We start from the raw sequence: 20,840 nt of genomic DNA on the forward strand, positions 1-20,840 counted from the left end.
ACAGAAGAATAGATATAAACAACTAAGAAGAGAGTAAATCTTTGGTGTTGAATTTATGAATAGCCCAAAATAAGTCCCAAAGTTTTCTCTACCTGTGCAAATAAAAATAGTGTCCTTTCCAAAGTTTGAGGCTATACACTGTACATCCCCCAGAAAGATGTTTGTGAATAAGGTTTTTAAAAATGTAGCCAATATTAAATTCTTTCATACCTAAAATTAAAGGTCAGCAATAGTCCAGTGGTTAAGGTGCATAAATTCTCAAAAACTAGTTATGATCCAACACTCGTAGTTCCTTTATCTGAGAAAAAGCTTTTCAGAAGAAATACCTGCCCTATGCTAACTACCAGAAGAATGCAAGCCTCTACAATTCAAGGCCATTTAGATCCTTGGTTGGATTAGGCCTTGAACTTCTCTCAAACGGAAATGAGTCTGAAAGTCGTTGACAGACTTTAAAGTTTCTTGAATTGAAGCACAAGCAGATTCCATCTGGCTGAGTGCACTGACTCAGCTATCACTAGGAAACAAAGGTGGGTGTTTTCCAACTTCAAAATCAAAATACACGTTTTTATGTGTGAAAGCAGGATGTTCATCCTTGATGCAAAATGTGTATGCCTCATTTTAGAAGGCTGTTTCTTCACTTTGTATAACACATTGTGATAAGGATCTCCAGATTGACAAACTACATCATAGTGACTGCCAGCAATTGCCTGGAACTCTAGAGTGCACTTGGTGACATGTGTGATGTCCTAGTAGAGGCACTACTAGGCATAGCCAGGCAGTTTGAAGGTGATCTATGTGCCCCCAGGTAGACTTCACCACCCAGCAGTGCCCCAGTGATCTGCAGCGGCCACGCAGCTCAGCACTGACACCATCCAAGGCATCCTGAGAGGCTATGGCGGCTGCCTTAACAGAGCTGTGGAGAGACTAGGGTCAGGTCTGCATCGACTGGTGCACAACAGACCTTTGCCCCTGATGAATGTTCCACGAAGACACAACTGCAGTCTCTTTGAGCCTTGGAGATATTAGGGATGAGAAGTGATCCATTGGGTGTGGGTGAGGGGTGCTGAGGACCTAGGGCCAGGAACAAGCTGGGAAGGAAGACATCTGAGTTTTTAAAATGGATAGCTAATGTCCCCTAACTTATGCTGACAATATATACTCCATTTAAGAATCCAAAGGAAAAATTATGTGTCAGTAAAATCTGCTGAAACACAGAATTCTGGAAGGGACTATACATAAATTGTTAAAAAAAAAAAGCAGGGCACATTTTAAAAAATAGGTCACAAATTCAAATCCAACCACTTATACTGTAAATGAAATAGCACAGCATTGAATTCAACCTGATTGGGTTTGAATCCAAGCTATATCATACACTTTTACCCTTATACCCACAGGGTCTTTGTAAAATGAAAACAATATCATCTACCTTGCAGAGTTTTTTTTTTAAGATTAAATATGAAGTGCTTATAATATTACCTGGTACTCAATGTATGACAGTTATAATATTACTATAAGAAGAAAGTATTAACTTGTTACTGCAACTAGGTAAGCTACAGAAAATTCCATGTAAGATAAATACATCCACAATTATTAAGTGAAGTTTCTGGTCTAGGCTAGAAATGTATTTGCAAGAAAACTTTTCAGAGGGCAATATGGTAATGAGACTTCAGCTTAAGTCTGAAGTCCAGAAAATTCTGAACAACTCTAAACTAGTTAAATTATTTGCCATCGTCCCTACTCAGTACCAATATGTCAGATAAACCAATTTCAACATATTCTTCCTGGTGATTTTTGCAGGGGTGTACCTAGAAAGAAGCAAGAAAAGTCAATATATGTTCTGACTGCTGAGTGATAGATTATCTGGCATTCACCAATTGCTCAGTATCCTTTGACCTATATTGTCCCTTTCAGGAATTTTCTTTGATAAATAATATGTCATTAACCTCATCTTACCATCCTAAATTGCCTTCAACTCAAAGTTTCACTAATAATTTTGGTGGTTATTGATTAAGAACATAAAGTGAGACCTCCTGAAGTACTTGCATTTCTTCAGTGGAAATTGTAAGAACTTCACACACACACACACACACACACACACACACACACACACACACCTCAAAACTTTCAACATTTTAAAGAACATTATAATCATAAAATGTCATATAACATGTGTGGGTATATGCAGGCATATTAAATTTTATAGATATGTTTACCTGCACTTCTGCTTTATAAATATACCTGATATTTGCTTTATTGTTCTAGAAATGTACCTAACTTGTGATATAAAAAAACAAGAATTTCTACTTTGAGTGCTATCTCAAAGAATCTCCCCTGAATAACTCAGAAGTCATTTAATCTATAGTGACATCAATGTTTTGCAGTTAAATATAAAATGTATCCATTTCCCCCTCTTCTTACCCTTATGGAGCAGCTGGGGTTCAAATTACACACTTGGTTGATGGGAATTTTGCTGCTAAAAAATTCCATGCCACCATGCATGGATTTCACATGGGACAGAGAATAACATATACTTGAGAATGCCATTCCCAAAACAGCCAGTGCCTGGAGTCTGTTGTAGCATTTGTCCATTTAATTTCCTCTTCATAATACTGTTTTTTGACATTCACATAGATTTTCAGTAACTCTCCAGAGTAATTTAGCATTGAAAATACAAACCATTTCTTGAACTTCTTTAATACAGTTGCTTTTATTCCTTTATAGTATTAGTCATTATTAATTTTTTGATAAAAAATAAAATGGGAGTGTTCATTTTCAGAGGCATGCTTAGTTCTGCCTTAAGTTTCCTCAATGTGTTTGTGTGTGAATATATATATATATATATATATATATATATATATATATATATGTTGTGTATATACTTCTGCTGCTACTGCTAAGTCGCTTCAGTCGTGTCCGACTCTGTGCGACCCTATAGATGGCAGCCCACCAGGCTCCGCCGTCCCTGGGATTCTCCAGGCAAGAATACTGGAGTGGGTTGCCATTTCCTTCTCCAGTGCATGAAAGGGAAAAGTGAAAGTGAAGTCACTCAGTCGTGTCCGACTCTTAGCGACCCCATGGACTGTAGCCTACCAGGCTCCTCCGTCCATGGGATTTTCCAGGCAAGAGTACTGGAGTGGGGTGCCAATATACTTCTAGATAGGTTAAAAACAGGATTCTGCATAATTATGAACTGTTGAATTGATTGTATTAGTTTACTCAGGCTTCTGTAACAAAGTACCATAAACTGGGTGGCTTAAACAACAACTTATTGTATCAACAGTTCTGGAGCAGAAGGTACCAGCACGGTTGGTTCTTCCTGAGGAATGTGAGGGAAAGATCTGTCCCATGCCTCTCTCTTTGGCTTATAGATGAATGTTTATATATCCACATAATGTTCTCTCTGTGTATAATCCTGTCTCCAAATTTTCCCTTTTTATAAGGACATGAGTCATATTAAATTGGGGCGAACTATAGTGGAGAAGGAAATGGCAACCCACTCCAGTACTCTTGCCTGGGAAACCTCATGGACGGAGGAACCTGGTAGGCTGCAGCCATGGGGTCGCGAAGAGTCAGACACGACTGAGCGACTTCAGTTTCACTTTTCACTTTAATGCACTGGAGAAGGAAATGGCAACCCACTCCAATATTCTTGCCTGGAGAATCCCAGAGACGAAGGAGCCTGGTGGGCTGCCGTCTATGGGGTTGCACAGAGTCGGACACAACTCAAGCGACTTAGCAGCAGCAGCATAGTGGCCTCATTTTAGCACGATAAAGACCCTATATCCAAGTAAGTTTATATTATAAGGAACCGCAGGTTAGGACTTCAACATTTAATTTTAGAGGAACACAGTGTGGCCCATAACATTGACTGACATCTTCTTTTCAAAAAGAGCACATCCTTCAATTATATGCTTTTTTATTTCAATGAGTTTAAGCAAAGTTGAATAAACAGTCAACCAGATTGTCTATTTAACTTTAAGTGTGAGATCTGTTTTCACTCTTAGGAGATAGAGATCATGAACTCAGTCTGCTGACCAGTGTTTTGAATGCAATAAATAATCAATAAACATTTGGAGAAGGAACAAATGCATCATATTGCAGAAGCAGTAAATGGTGACATCATTCAATTCCTTGATTTACTTTATTTCTTTTGAACCTGAGGGCGTGGGATGTTGAAATTCACTCTGTGAGTTTAGGATAGGAATTGTATTCAATTACCAAAACTTCCTACATGGAATAATTTTTCCACAGTTTCCTAGTGTGAGGTTTGGAGCAATGAGTTAGGCAGTTTCCCTGGACTTATGGGTAAATTGGGTTTTTAAATGCTTTATTTTGGCTTCTTTGTTGAGTTTTCTTTTATTGAAAGTGGAGTAGACAATGTAGGAGGGTCTTGAGATTTACGGAGTAAAAAATTGGCAATTTGATTGAAAAAGTGGGGCGGTCAATTGTTGACTCCTGAACTTGAAAAAGGTAGACAGAGGGACTGTTCTAATATTTATGAGTCAGGAACAAATTGAAGATAGCAGCTCACATTCAACCAATTAAAAGTTCATTTTTACTGAGAGTAAAGCCAAATGGTCCTTTGCCCCTCCCTGTGCAATACTTCTGGATTACCCAATCAATCCAAAGGAATGAGAGTACAGTGATCCCTTCTACTATAACTTTTCCTTCTCTGCTTGCTAAAAAATGGAATATCCTTTGGAAATTATGAGACTTGTGTGTTCGCCTGCAAACCTGCAAGACTAATCACTAGATCTATTCTGTGTCTTCTAAACAGAAAATTCTGTTCTCTAAAATCCACTTTCATCTGAATTGGGACTATTGTATCACTAAAATTAGTAATATGTATATTTATATTTATTTTTATATCTTGGCATTCATGATTTTTTTTTTAAACCTCCAAATCTTCTTCTGCATTCTCATGTTTCTGTCGTTTGAGATGATTATTGTCAGGCAGTTTTGTAGTTTAAAGAAGGCAAATTAAAGAATGTAGTATTGATGATGGTGGTGCATACACGTTGGAAGTATATGCTTATTTGACTTTAAACTTTTAAACATCTTCTCAATTTGAAATGAGAGTTTAAAACCAAGAATATGAAATGTTAACTTTAACTCCAAATAACCCTTTTGTTAGAATCATTTAAAACCCTTAAGAAAGTTTGTGGGTAAATATCAAATGAAAAATTTCCTTATTCTGTATTTGCTGTCTGAAGTTAGAAAAACGAGTCTGATGAAATGGCCTACCTAGCATATTTACATATAATACTTGGATGTCACATGCTGCTAACATGTCACTAACCTAGCAGAAAACAAACAAAAAATGGATTACAGCTGGCTCTGTTTAAATGTATGAATGTTTTAGAAAGCCCAAGTTTTTATGCATCCACCTTCCTCTGTGGAAACACAGAGACAGCAAAATAGGTGAAATTCTATTTTTTTCCAATAAAACTCTGCCTTAGTAGCATGTGATAACAATAATTGTATAATATGTATATGACACTCACTATGTGTCAGCAGAGCCACCATACTGTTCAAATCTAAGAGGCAACACTGCCTTCTATGTAAATGGTATCCTCTGGATTATGTAACATGGTGGTACTGAGTTTCAGGCTCTGTTCTAAGCACCTTACATATATTACCTCAATATATTAATAATACTCATAAAAACTCTAGGAGTTAGGTACTATTATGTTCACTCAACAAATGCAGAAACTGAGGTTAAGAGTAAGGAAATGCTTTGCTCATGTTCACATAGTAAGTGACAGAAAGTAGATTCAAACTCAGACAATCTAACTGTAGATGCCATAGTTGTAGTGACTATACATACTGACTCTGTGAAGCTTGGAAAGAGTTTATGGCTCTGGAAATAAAGAGACAACAGTGACTTCAAAAAGAATGAATGCAGTTAGCATTAAAAATGAATGTCTGAAGACTTCTTCACATGTGCAAAACATGAACTAGAAATTAGATTCTGAAATTTTAAACTTTCAATGCAAAGAAGGAAACCCCATCAGTTGTATGATTCACATTGTCTAAACAACAAATATAGACCAGTTGCTAAGAAGCTTGCTACTAATACCAGAAAAAATTGCTACTACGATCAGAAAAGACTTCCCCAGTGGCTCAGCTGAAAAAAAAAAAAGTCTGCATTGCAGGACATGCAGGAGACAGGGGTTCAATCCCTGGGTTGGGAAGATCCTCTAGAGGAGGGCATGGGAATCCACTCCAATATTCTTGCCTGAAAAATCCCCTAGATAAAGGAGCCTGGTGAGCTACAGTTCATAGGCTTCCAGAGTCAGACACAACTGAAGAAACTGAGCATGGCATGGCAAGATCAGAAAACTAGTCTTTTTATGAGCACTTTTGAAAAGTATGTTGTGAGGGATATCTTCAACAGCATCTTCACAGTAAGCACAGTAACAGGTTTCTTCAGGCCTATTTCTAATAATGTTGCTTATTGTAAGTTGATGTAAATACAACGTTGCTTGTTGTAATTGATGTTTATTTTAAATTGGAATCATGTAATTCCAAAGTGATCTTCCACACAAGTTATTATTGAGCTATACCAGGTCAAAATAAAATAACTCATTAGTCCATATCCACCTTTCTCTGGTGGTTTTGCTTAAGCCAGCAATAGACTGAAAAGCATCCAAAGCAAACAGTCCCCTTTTGAGACTTCTCTGTAAGTATAAGCTCTTTCCACTCAGAATTTGAAAATGTTGAACAACACTAAGTTCCAGCTTATAATCTGTGATGATAACCTGATATTCAGGTATAACATGTTGTTAATTATATGCAGGTTGTAGTGCTTTAAAAGTTAATGATCATTTTGTCATGGACTACTGCTGCTAGTAAGAATTCTGAGTGTGTAGTCCAAGGAGAATCAGTGCAGTATCAGTCATGGTTAAGCATCTGAACTTTTGAGCTAGTCATACCTGATCCCAAGAGTGTGACTTAGAATAAGTTATCAATCTCCTTAAACTCCCTTCTTCACTGGTAATATAAAAATAATACCTATCACACAAGGTTATTTTAATGTGAAGAATACAAAGTGCCAAGTGGAGTGCTTGGCATATGTAGGACTCAATTACTGCAAATGTACATTAATAATAATACTAACATACTATGAAATGTTACTTAAAGTGGTAGTGACACAAATATTTGTGTCAGAAATACATGTTTATTGTTTACTTTTTTAATATTCTGCACAAACTTTATATATCACAGCTAGAACCAGGCTTAAAAAATAGAAAAAAAAAAAAAAGAACTCCTTACCTACTTTCTTTTTAGTCTTATTTGTTGCCACCTTCCTTGCTTCTCCCAGGATAAAGCAGAACAAAACTCATTCATACCAAAGCATTAGTGAGTCAGTGTAGCAGTATAGAAGAGTGATTATTTTAGTCCAACAGATGCATTCTCAAACTCTGAGCCTTACTTTGTTTTGTAGGCCCCAAATTTTTCATTTAGTAAACAAACTCCCTCCTCATAAGGTTGTTGAAAGGACAGGAGTTTACCAATATGCAAGTATTAATACAGTAGCCCCAAATATAAAATATTTAATAAATGCTAGTTATTACTGGTATTGTTATCCTGCTATAATATTTAATTTTGAAGACCCAAACCTTAGACACAGCTGTTATCCTAATTCATCATGTGTCCTTGGGTGTTGTATAAAAGTGCTTAGTAAATTACAAAACTTTATCCAAATAGTAGTAGAATAGGTAGTAGTAGCAGTATTTGGTAAAAAGTGAGTGAATGGGAAAATCAGCACCTATCATGTGCCAATCACTTTTATGCAAGTTATCTTATTTAATACTTACAATAACTTGAGGTTAAGATGATTTACCATATATATGTTGTGAAACCCCACATAGTTTCTCTACTGTACAACCTGAAGACTCAAACTTAGATTAAAAGGCACTGGTCCCTTTCCTATCCTTTTTTTTCTTGTATGAGTCTTTAGAATGTTACATGGGGCCTACTTTCTGCTACTTTAGGGGCTAATACTTAGCACTATATCTAGTGGTGTTTTTTTAATTTTCTCCAGCTTAGCTCTGAAGTGGAATTCATGTCTGAGTCAGAGAAATTTGAGGAGATAGAGTTTGTGACACCATATTGCAGAAGCTGAGTTTCACCCCAGAGCAGAATTGACCCCAGTTCAGGGAATCAGATTCTATAAGGGAGGTATTTACTGGCCTATATGATGAGAAGATACAAGGTTCCTTACCTCCTCTGTTCATTGCCTATGCTCTAAACTTAGAAATGCTGAGGGTGGGAAAAGGGGTGCAGGGAGGATTCTCATATTTTTATGGTGCATTTTGCTCCTCCAGCCCCTTTATGCTTCTCTCATGGAATAGTACTTGGACATTTTACTTTAAGGGTTTTACTATAGCTCACACTGGGGAAACCAATGAAATAACAAAAAAGAAATAATTATGAGGAAGCATTATATTTCCAATGAAACAGGATGTTGAGTCCACTTTGCAGTCTATACATGATGTTGGTACCTTTATATGCAACTCTGCTCTGCTTAGAGACTATCAAAACACTTTCATTTAAATTTTACCTAAACTTTATAACTCCGTCTCCAAAGTTCTATAACTCCATCTTCTCCTCTGTTTGAGGATATCCCATGATTCCTTTGATGTGTTATATCTCTCACTGCTATGGGCCAGGAAGTCTGATTTTGTCAGACTGCAAGTTTGTTCTTGGTGTCCTTAGGCTGGTTGTACTAGGAAAAAGTGAAGAGTTTTAAGTATTTATTCTGTTTTTTTTTTAATACAGCTTATTTTATATTAAGTTTATATGATTCAATTTTTAATAATAGCTGTGTTTAACTTACTCCCGTTCACAAAGTAGCTGAAAATTAAAAATTGATCCTTTTGAGCAGGTATGAACCAGCTATAGCATACTATGAGGTAGATTCTATAATCTTTACTTACCAGTGAAGAAACTGAGAATCAGATAGGTTAAGTAACATTACCTGTGACCTAGGTCACACAACTAATAAATGGCAGAACTAGAATTTGAACCCAAAATTTTAGCTCCAGATCTTGTGCTCTTAATCACCAGCTTCCTCTGATATGTTAAGTTAAAATTGTTTGAGGATTTTGCCCTCAATTTTCATCTGTGAGAATGGGGCCTGCCAACTTTGTGGTCTCCTTTCTCCAGGAAGAATTTACTGTAGACTGGGTAGTCTACAGGTATAATTCTTGCAGAATATCAGATATGTATCAGTTTATTTACCATTCAAAGATAGTATTACTAAGCTCAGAAAGAACCTTGATCCTAAAAGTGTACATTTTTGAGGGCCTATTAAGTGCCATGTGCTTTTTCTACATTGTATCAGAGAAGTAGATATCATACCCCCATTTAAAGATTAGAAAACTCAACATCTTGCTCAATATAAATCAGTTAGCAAAATGGGGAGTTTATGATTCAAACTTGGGTCTAATTAACTCCAAAGCTCATGTTCTATCCACTAGTTCAGATTTGAGAATACCTGGCTGATATCCCTCTTAGTAAAGTATACTGTAAGAAAAATGTAAGGAGAAAAAATGATATGAACCTTCCTGAAAGACTGGGAGATTTCTGCAAATGTAAACTGTGCCTACAGATGGGGTTAGTCCTTTCATTAAGCTTTCGTACTGCTCCCTGGTGGCTCAGATGGTAAATATTCTGCCTGGAATACAGGAGACCAGGTTCAATTCCTGAGTAAGTAAGATCCCCTGGAGAAGGAAATGGTAACCCACTCCAGTATTCTTGCCTGTAGAATTCCGTGGACTGAGGAGCCTGGTGGGCCACAGTCCATGGGGTTGCAAAGAATCAAACACACTGAATGAATTTCTTTTTCACTGGTCCACTATGTTCACACTCATCAGTCAATCAACTCCCCCCCCCACAACCTGAGCTTTAGCCTTGAGAAAGAGAAGGGTAAAATCAGACTCTGACTTTTGTTGCAATGTGAACTTGAACATGCATTCGTTGTATGTATCTCCCCAATACATTCAGTCCCCTGAAGAGGAAGCAATTATCTTTTAAGTTGAATAGTCACACTGTCTACAAAGTTCTGGCCTAAGCAAGGAGAAACAGAATCCTAGCATTCGAATGCTGACAGTTTGTCTGACTTGAAATTGCATTATATACCTTTGTTTGTACAATTTGAAATGGTTTTGGGCTGCTATTTAAATTCACCTTTCACTAGCCACGTTTTAGAGCATTATATTCTTTAAAAGAAATAATTGCTTTTCAAATTTAGTGTCAAAGTACCCAGACCATACTCACGATCATCCCAATCTGATGGAATTCTGAGACACATTATCATCACGGACTTCAATTTTCCTGAAAGGGCAGCTAATCAAAGTTTCAAGTAATAGCACACTGCTGCGTGGAGACTTAAGCAATAACATATTTTAAAATTTGGTCTGAAAGCTTAGTAATGTTCGTGATCTCAGTCATTACTCAGCATTGTGATTTATAACCATTGTTGTTTAATAAGGAAAAAAAATTAAGTATTTTTTTGCATTGCTTCATCTGCCCTATGAGTATCCTCAAAATGATTCTTTTAATGTTTATCTCCTTTAAAAATCCAAAGATCTATTAATAAAATGACTTCTTCCAGTTTTATTTTTTTTAATAAATTTTTTATTTTAGTTGGGGTCTAATTAATTTACAATATTGTAGTGGTTTTACCAATACATTGATATGAATCAGCCATGGGTTTACATCTGTTCCCCATCCTGAACCCCCCTCTCACCTCCCTCCCCATCCCATCCTTCTGGGTCATCCCATTGCCCCAGCCCTGAACATTTGTCTCATGCATTGAACCTGGAATGGTGTTCTGTTTCACATATGATAATATACATGTTTCATTGCTATTCTCCCAGAACGTCCCACCCTCGCATCTCCCTCAGAGTCCATAAGACTATTCTATGCATCTGTGTCTCTTATTCTGTCATGCATATAGGGTTATTGATACCATTTTTCAAATTCCATATATATGCATTAGTATACTGTATTGGTGTTTTTCTTTCTGGCTTACTCCACTCTATATAATGGGCTCCGGTTTCATCCATCTCAATAGAACTGATACAAATGTATTCTTTTTAAAGGCTGAGTAATATTCCGTTGTGTATATGCACCACAGCTTCCTTATGCATTTGTCTGCTGATGGACATCAAGGTTGCTTCCATGTCTTGGCTATTGTAAACAGTGCTGCGATGAACATTGGGGTAGACATGCCTCTTTCAATTCTGGTTTCCTCAGTGTGTGTGCCCAGCAGTGGGATTGCTGGGTCATATGGCAGTTCTATTCCCAGTTTTCTAAGGACTCTCCACTCTGTTCTCCATAGTGGCTGTAGTAGTTTGCATTCCCACCAACAGTGTAAGAGGATTCCCTTTTCTCCACACCCTCTCCAGCATTTATTGCTTGTAGACTTAGGGATAGCAGTCATTCTGACTGGTGTGAAACGGTACCTCATTGTGGTTTTGATTTGCATTTCTCTAATAATGAGTGATGTTGAGCATCTTTTCATGTGTTTGTTAGCCATCTGTATGTCTTCTTTGGAGAAATGTCTGTTTAGTTCTTTGGCCCACTTTTTGATTGGGTCGTTTATTTTTCTGGAATTCAGCTGCAGAAGTTGCTTGTTTATTTTTGTGATTAATTGCTTGTCTGTTGCTTCGTTTGCTGTTATTTTCTCCCATTCTGAAGTCTGTCTTTTCACCTTGCTTATAGTTTCCTTTGTTGTGCAAAAGCTTTTAATTTTAATTAGGTCCCATTTGTTTATTTTTGCTTTTATTTCCAATATTCTGGGAGGTGTGTCATGGAGGATCCTGCTGTGATTTATGTCGGAGAGTGTATTGCCTATGTTTTCCTCTAGGAGTTTTATAGTTTCTGGTCTTACGTTTAGAACTTTAATCCACTTTGAGTTTATTTTTGTGTATGGTGTTAGAAGTGTTCTAATTTCATTCTTCTGCAACTGGTTGACCAGTTTTCCCAGCACCACTTGTTAAAGAGATTGTCTTTTCTCCATTGTATATTCTTGCCTCCTTTGTCGAAGATAAGGTGTCCATAGGTGCGTGGGGTTATCTCTGGGCTTTCTATTTTGTTCCATTGAATCTATATTTCTATCTTTGTGCCAGTACCATACTGTCTTGATGACTGTGGCTTTGTAGTAGAGCCTGAAGTCAGGCAGGTTGATTCCTCCAGTTCCATTCTTCTTTCTCAAGATTTCTTTGGCTATTCAGGTTTCTTATATTTCCATACAAATTGTGAAATAATTTGCTCTAGTTCTGTGAAAAATACCATTGGTAGCTTGATAGGGGTTGCATTGAATCTATAGATTGCTTTGGGTAGTATACTCATTTTCACTATATTAATTCTTCCAATCCATGAACACGGTATATTTCTCCATCTGTTTGTGTCCTCTTTGATTTCTTTCATCAGTGTTTTATAGTTGTCTATATATACGTTTTTTGTTTCTTTAGGTAGATATATTCCTAAGTATTTTATTCTTTTTGTTGCAATGGTGAATGGTATTGTTTCCTTAATTTTTATTTCTGTTTTCTCATTATTGGTGTATAGGAATGGAAGGGATTTCTGTGTGTTAATTTTATATCCTGCAAATTTACTATATTCATTGATTAGCTCTAATAATTTTGTGGTGGAATCTTTAGGGTTTTCTATGTAGAGGATCATGTCATCTGCAAACAGTGAGAGTTTTACATCTTCTTTTCCTATCTGTATTCCTTTTATTTCTTTTTCAGCTCTGATTACTATGGCCAAAACTTCCAAAACTATGTTGAATAGTAGTGGTGAAAGTGGGCTCCCTTGCCTTGTTCCTGACTTTGGGGGAAATGCTTTCAATTTTTCACCATTGAGGATAATGTTTGCTGTGGGGTTGTTATATATACCTTTTATTATGTTGAGGTATGTTCCTTCTATTCCTGTTTTCTGGAGGGTTTTTATCATAAATGGATGTTGAATTTTGTCAAAGGCTTTTTCTGCATCTATTGAGATAATCATATGATTTTTATCTTTCAATTTGTTAATGTGCTGTATTACATTGATTGATTTGTGGATGTTAAAGAAACCTCGCGTTCCTGGGATAAAGCCCACTTGTTCATGATGTATGATCTTTTTAATATGATGTTGGATTCTGTTTGCTAGAATGTTATTAAGAAATTTTGAACCTATGTTCATCAGTGATATTGGCCTGTAGCTTTATTTTTTTGTGGCATCTTTGTCTGGTTTTGGAATTAGGATGATGGTGGCCTCATAGAATGAGTTTGGAAGTTTACCATTGTCTGCAATTTTCTGGAAGAGTTTGAGTAGGATAGGTGTTAGCTCTTCTCTAAATTTTTGGTAAAATTCAGCTGTGAAGCCGTCTGGTCCTGGGCTTTTGGTTGCTGGAAGATTTCTGATTACAGTTTCGGATTCCGTGCTTGTGATGGGTCTGTTAAGATTTTCTATTTCTTCCTGTTTCAATTTTGGAAAGTTATACTTTTCTAAGAATCTGTCCATTTCTTCCAAGTTGTCCATTTTATTGGCATATAGCTGTTGGTAGTAGTCTCTTATGATCCTTTGTGTTTTTGTGTATTTGGTTGTGATCTCTCCATTTTCATTTCTAATTTTGTTGATCTGATTCTTCCCCCTTTGTTTCTTGATGAGTCTGGCTAATGGCTTGTCAATTTTGTTTATCTTCTCGAAAAACCAGCTTTTAGTTTGTTGATTTTTCTATGGTCTCTTTTGTTTCTTTTGCATTTATTTCTGCCCTAATTTTTAAAATTTCTTTCCTTCTACTAACCCTGGGGTTCTTCATTTCTTCCTTCTCCAGTTGCTTTAGGTGTGGAGTTAGGTTATTTATTTGGTTTTTTTCTTGTTTCTTGAGGTACGCCTGTATTGCTATGAGCCTTCCCCTTAGCATTGCTTTTACAGTGTCCCATAGGTTTTGGGTTGTTGTGTTTTCATTTTCATTCATTTCTATGCTTATTTTGATTTTTTTTTTTATTTCTTCTGTGATTTGTTGGTTATTCAGGAGCGTGTTGTTTAGCCTCCATATGTTGGAATTTTTACTTGTTTTTTTCCTGTAACTGAGGTCTAATCTTATTGCATTGTGGTCAGAGAAGATGGCTGGGATGATTTCAATTTTTTGGAATTTACCAAGGCTAGATTTATGGCCCAGGATGTGATCTATCCTGGAGAAAGTTCGGTGTGCACTTGAGAAAAAGGTGAAATTGATTGTTTTGGGATAGAAAGTTCTGTAAATATCAATTAAATCTAACTTGTCTATTGTGTCATTTAAAGTTTGTGTTTCCTTGATAATTTTCTGTTTAGTTGATCTATCCATATGTGTGAGTGGAGTATTAAAGTCTCCCACTATTATTGTGTTGTTGTTAATTTCCCCTTTCATACTTGTTAGTATTTGCCTTACCTATTGTGGTGCTCCTATGTTGGGTGCATATATATTTATAATTGTTATATCTTCTTCTTGGATTGATCCTTTGATCATTATGTAGTGTCCTTCTTTGTCTCTTTTCACAGCCTTTATTTTAAAGTCTATTTTATCTGAAATGAGTATTGCAACTCCTGCTTTCTTTTGATCTCTATTTGCATGAAATATGTTTTTCCATCCCTTCACTTTCAGTCTGTATGTGTCCCTAGTTTTGAGGTGGGTCTCTTATAGACAGCATGTATAGGGGTCTTGTTTTTGTATCCATTCAGCCAGTCTTTGTCTTTTGGTTGGGGCATTCAACCCATTTACATTTAAGGTAATTATTGAAAAGTATGGTCCCGTTGCCATTTACTTTGTTGTTTTGAGTTCGTGTTTAAACACCCTTTCTGTGTTTCCTGTTTAGAGAAGATCCTTTAGCATTTGTTGGAGAGCTGGTTTGGTGGTGCTGAATTCCCTCAGCTCTTGCTTGTCTGTAAAGCTTTTGAATTCTCCGTCATATCTGAATGAGATCCTTGCTGGGTACAGTAATCTGGGTTGTAGATTATTCTCTTTCATTACTGTAAGTATGTCCTGCCATTCCCTTCTGGCCTGAAGAGTTTCTATTGAAAGATCAGCTGTTATGCTTATGGGGATCCCCTTGTGTGTTATTTGTTGTTTTTCCCTTGCTGCTTTTAATATTTGTTCTTTGTGTTTGATCTTTGTTAATTTGATTAATATGTGTCTTGGGGTGTTTCGCCTTGGGTTTAACCTGTTTGGGACTCTCTGGGTTTCTTGGACTTCTGTGACTATTTCCTTCCCCATTTTAGGGAAATTTTCAACTATTATCTCCTCGAGTATTTTTTCATGGCCTTTCCTTTCATCTTCTTCTTCTGGGACTCCTATGTTTCGAATGTTGGGGCGTTTTATATTGTCCCAGAGGTCCCTGAGGTTTTCCTCATTTCTTTTGATTCTTTTTTCTTTTTGCCTCTCTGCTTGGTTTATTTCCACCATTCTATCTTCTACCTCACTTATCCTATCTTCTGCCTCCGTTAATCTACTCTTGGTTCCCTCGAGAGTGTCTTTTATCTCCTTTATTTAATTATTCATTATATATTGACTCCTTTTAATTTCTTCTAGGTCCTTGATAAACATTTCTTGCATCTTCTCAATCCTTGTCTCCCGGCTATTTGTCTGTAACTCCATTTTGTTTTCAAGATTTTGGATCATTTTTATTATCATTATTCTAAATTCGTTTTCAGGTAGATTCCCTATCTCCTCCTCTTTTGTTTGGTTTGGTAGGCATTTATCATTTTCCTTTACTTGCTGAGTAATTCTCTGCCTTTTCGTCTTGTTTAGATTGCTGTGTTTGGCGTGGCCTTTCTGTATTCTGGTAGATTGAAGTTCCTCTTTATTGTGGAGGTTCCTCACTGTGGGTGCAGTTGGACATGTGCCTTGTCAAGGTTTCCTGGTTGGGGAAGCTTGTGTCGGTGTTCTGGTGGGTGGAGCTGGATTTCTTCTCTCTAGAGTGCAATGGAGTGTCCAGTATTGAGTTTAGAGATGTCTATGAATTTGGTATGCCTCTGGGCAGCCTGTATATTTATGCTCAGGGAGAATTTGCGTGGTATGTCTTGCTCTGGAACTTATTGGCTCTTGGGTGGAGCTTGGTTTCAGTGTACATGTGGAGGCTTTTGGATGATCTCTTATTAATTATTTTTTCCTCTTGCTTTCAGTCTTATTCTTGCAGTAGACTCAAGACTTCTCCATCCATACAGCATCGATAATAAAACTTTTAGGTTAATGGTGAAAAGATTCTCCTTATTGAGGGATGCCAGAGAGGTTCACTGAGTTACATGGAGAGGTGAAGGGGGGGGGCATTGAGGTGACCAGGAGGAGAAGAGGGAGACTCAAACGTGGAGAGAGCAATCTAGCCATTAAGCACTTCCCTCTGTGCTCTCCACTGTCTGGAACACTCAGAGGGGTTCACAGAGATACATACAGAGGGGGGAGGAAGATAATAGAGGTGAGCATGAGTAGAAAGGGAGGAGTCAAGAGGGGAGAGAGAGATTTGGGCAGCATTCTGATCCTGAAGTGTTCTCTGGTGCCCAGAACACCCTCAGATATTCACAGAATTGGGTTGAGAAGTGAAGGAGGAGAGTGGGAGATAGAGGTTCCTTGGGGGAGAAGAAAGAGCGTCAAAAGGGGGACAGAGTAATCAAGCCAGTAATCCCACTCCTGAGTAAAAATTGGTACTAAAGATTGGGTTCTTAAATGTACAAATTTGACATCAAATATGTAAAACAAAGATTAAAAACCTAGAGTAAAGGTTAGACTCTTAAAAAATACAATATATAAAAAGAAAAAAAAATAAAATCACAAAAAGTATAAGATATATGTATGTAGTTTGCTTTAAAAATAGGGGTTTTTTTTTTGCAAGGTTATAGTGGGTTATAAAAACGAAAATTAAAGGTGTAATAGAGGACTTAAAGAAAAAAGTAAAAAAAAAAATTTAAAAATTAAAAAGAAAAAAAAATGATAATAGTAAAAATATATCCAGGACTTTCCGTGGAGCTGTTGTGAGCAGTGTGGGGTCTGTTTAGTTCAGATAGATCCTTGTTCCTGCTTATACTTTTCAAGACCTATAGGCCCCTTTCAATGCAGTCAGTGATAACTACAGGGATTTTAATCTGTTGGCCTGTCACTTCCAAATCACTTCCCTCTGATTATTTGGCTTCTGTTTGCAGGTCTCTTCAGTGTCTAATTTCTGCCCTGCCACCAAGGGGTGGAGGTGGTCTCTTTTGGTTCGCTTGTTCAGTCTTGCTGTGGGGAGGGAGGAACATTGCAAACCAATATCACTGGCGTGTGTGTGGAGAGCTCACAGTGTCTCGGCCGCACTGGGTTCGCCCCCGCTCAAGACGTGTGTGTTTTCCCAGTCTACCCTGCTCAGGCCTCAGGTTACTCGGCCGGGGAGTGGGCCCTGAGATGCGTGCAGTTCCCAGGTCTAAGCCACTCAGGTTCAGGTTCCCGGGTACTCCACAAAGGCGCAGACTCGGTTGGGCCTGTGGTTTGTGCCGATCACCTGTCGGAGCAGCTCAGGCAGCCAGGAGTTTGGCGAACGCACTCTCCCCTGTTGGGACGGTGTGGCTTATCACCTCCCTGGTCCCCGCCTCGGTTTACGGGCGTGCCCGGCTCCGGTGTGCTTTGTGTCAGTTCTGGGGAGCTGGTCTCTGGCTGCAACCCTCCCGGTGGCTGTCGACCCTCCAGGATCTCAGGCAGTCTTTGCTTAGAAACTGGAAGCCTGTTTGCAGTTTGGTAGGTGGTGCCCTCTCTGGGGCCGAGTTTGCCCCTTTCCAGCTCTGGCTGGTCCTGCCTGCCTGCTGTGTCCGGCAGGGGATGGGGCGGTCCGCAGCCGGCTAGCTCTCCTCTGGTATTGCTCAGTCCTTTGTTCTGTGAGCAGGCCAGCAGTGCCTTAGATTTGGGCTTTTCGCGGGATAGTTCTCTCTGGCTGTCCCACAGTTTAGGTTGCTATCTCATGTTAGCTCTCTCAGATTGCCCTCAGGGCATTTGGCCCAGTCCTTACCCTAAGCAGTGCCGCCCTCTACTCTCTGTTCAGCCCCCACTTGCTGGTAACGGATGCGAGCGTCTGGGGTTCTTTGCTGGGAGTTGCCTTTAGGCATGTAATCTGTGGGTTTTATTTATCTTTTCTCCCGGTTATGTTGCCCTCTGAGATTCTAAATCTTCCCCCAAACCCGCCGGTGAGAGGGTTTCCTGGTGTTTGGAAACTTCTCCTCTTTTACAACTCCCTCCCTGGGACAGGTCTCCATCCCTAACTCTTTTGTCTCTCTTTTTATCTTTTATATTTTATCCTACCTCCTTTCGAAGGTAATGTGCTGTTTTTCTGGATGCCTGATGTCCTCTGCCAGCGTTCAGAAGTTGTTTTGTGAAGTTTGCTCAGTGTTCTGATGTTCTTTCAATAAATTTGTGGAGGAGAGAGTGGTCTCCCCATCCTATTCCCCCGCCATCTTAGCCCCGCCTCCTTCTTCCAGTTTTAAATGTTAGTCTCTTTAAAATCCATTTCTTTTTAAGTCATTTGCCAGTTACTAAGATCAATGATTTCACCGAAGGAAGGATGCATGATTGAATGATTAGATGGTTTACTGAGAAATCTAAGACTGAAATCCTTGGTTGTAGCTCTGATTGACAGCAGCAAAGTTTGCTTCTTAATGATTGCCTTGCTTCCCATTTCTCTGGGGCTTCCTGGTGGTTCATACGTTAAAGCCTCTTCCTGCACATGCAGGAGACCTAGGTTCAATCCCTGGGTCAAAGTGACAATAATTGCTATGTATATATATCATCAAAAATACTTTTGGATATTAATGAGTAGTTTTACAAGGTGCACTGTGATCCTACATTGCTAAGAATGTTCTATGTGTAAAATATTTTTAAATGATCTGATGGAGGAAATCCAAGCCATACATGGATTTTTTTCTGAATTTCAAATATGTTATACTGAGCAGTCTCATAACTCATGTGTGGTTGAAATTTTGCTTAAGGTAATGTGTCATGAGAACAAGACCATGAAGCCCCAAATACTCTTAGCTTCTCACTATTCTGCAGTTCCTGGATCCAAATTTTTAAAACTCTGGAAATCTTGGTGAGATTCTCAGCTTTGTAGTAAAACATATGTGTTATTCATCTTTAGAAATGAAACAAAACCATCCTTGTAAATTAGGCCCCTAAATCTACCTAAATCTAATCTAATGGTCGAAGTATTAGGAGCAAGAGGTCATCTACAACAGAGTTTCTCAACCTTCATACTACCAACATCTTAGATTGGATAATTCTTTGCTGCAAGGACTGTCCTGTGCATTGTAGCATGTTTAGCATTCCCAACCTTTACTGACTAGACCATTCAGGTATGACCTAAATCAAATCCCTTATGACTATACAGTGGAAGTGACAAACAGATTCAAGTGATTAGATCTGATAGACAGAGTGCCTGAAGAACTATGGACAGACGTTTATGACATTGTACAGGAGGCAGTGATCAAGACCATCCCCAAGAAAAAGAAATGCAAAAAAGCAAAATGGTTGTCTGAGGAGGCCTTACAAACAGCTATGAAAAGAAAAGTAGTCAAAGAAAAAGGGGGAAAGGAAAGCTATATCCATTTGAATGCAGAGTTCCAAATAATAGCATGGAGAGATAAGAAATCTTTCCTCAGTGATCAGTGCAAAGAAATAGAGGAAAACAATAGAATAGGAAAGACTAGTGATCCCTTTAAAAAATTAGAGATACCAAGGGAACATTTCATGCAAAGATGGGCCCAATAAAGGAGAGAAATGATATGGAACTAACAGAAGCAGACGATATTATGAAGAGGTGGCAAGAATACACAGAAGAACATAAAAAAAGATCTTCATGACCCAGATAATCACAATAGTGTGATCATTTATCTAGAGCCAGACATCCTGGAATTTTGTGAAGTCAAGTGGACTTTAGGAAGCATCACTCTGAGCAAAGCTAGTGGAGGTGATGGAATTCCAGTTGAGCTGTTTCAAATCCTAAAAGATGATGCAGTGAAAGTACTGCACTCAATATGCCAGCAAATTTGGAAAACTCAGCAGTGGCCACAGGACTGGATAAGTTCACTTTTCATTCCAATCCCAAAGAATGCTCAAACTACCACACAATTGCACTCTTCTCACATGCTAGCAAAGTATTGCTCAAAATTCTCCAAGCCAGGCTTCAACAGTACGTGTACTGTGACCTTCCAGATGTTCAGGCTAGATTTAGAAAAGGCAGAGGAACCAGAGATCAAATTGCCAACATCCATTGGATCATCAAAAAGCAAGAGAGTTCCAGAAAACATCTATTTCTGCTTTATTGGCTATGTCAAATCCTTTGACTGTGTGGGTCACAATAAACTGTGGGAAATTCTTCAAGAGATGGTAATACCAGATCATCTGACCTGCCTCCTGAGAAATCTGTATACAGGTCAAGAAGTAACTATCAGAACTGGATGTGGAACAACAGACTGGTTCCAAATTGGGAAAGGAGTATGCCAAGGCTGCACACTGTCATCCTGCTTATTTAACTTATATGCAGAGTACTTCATGAGAAATGCTGGATTGGATGAATAACAAGCTGGAATCAAGATTGCCAGAAGAAATATCAATAACCTCAGATATGCAGATGACACCACCCTTATGGCAGAAAGTGAAGAAGAACTAAGAACCTATTGATGAAAGTGAAAGAGGAGAGTGGAAATGTTGGCTTAAAGCTCAACATTCAGGGGTGGTCCTAAGATGGTGGAGGAATAGGATGGGGAGACCACTTTCTCCCCTACAAATTCATTGAAAGAACATTTGAACGCTGAGCAAATTCCACAAAGCAACTTCTGAATGCTGGCAG

At 38.2% G+C, this 20,840-nt stretch overlaps 1 pseudogene; it reads right to left on the bottom strand.

Moving 5' to 3' along the window:
• Positions 1–269: 269 nt before the first annotated feature.
• Positions 270–10,324, bottom strand: LOC145535667 (transmembrane emp24 domain-containing protein 7 pseudogene; annotated as a pseudogene).
• Between the last annotated feature and the right edge of the window lie 10,516 nt (positions 10,325–20,840).

This window comes from Giraffa tippelskirchi, chromosome X (genome assembly GCF_054371585.1).
Source record: "Giraffa tippelskirchi isolate mGirTip1 chromosome X, T2T-mGirTip1v1.2.pri, whole genome shotgun sequence".
NCBI classification, from domain to species: Eukaryota; Metazoa; Chordata; class Mammalia; order Artiodactyla; family Giraffidae; genus Giraffa; species Giraffa tippelskirchi.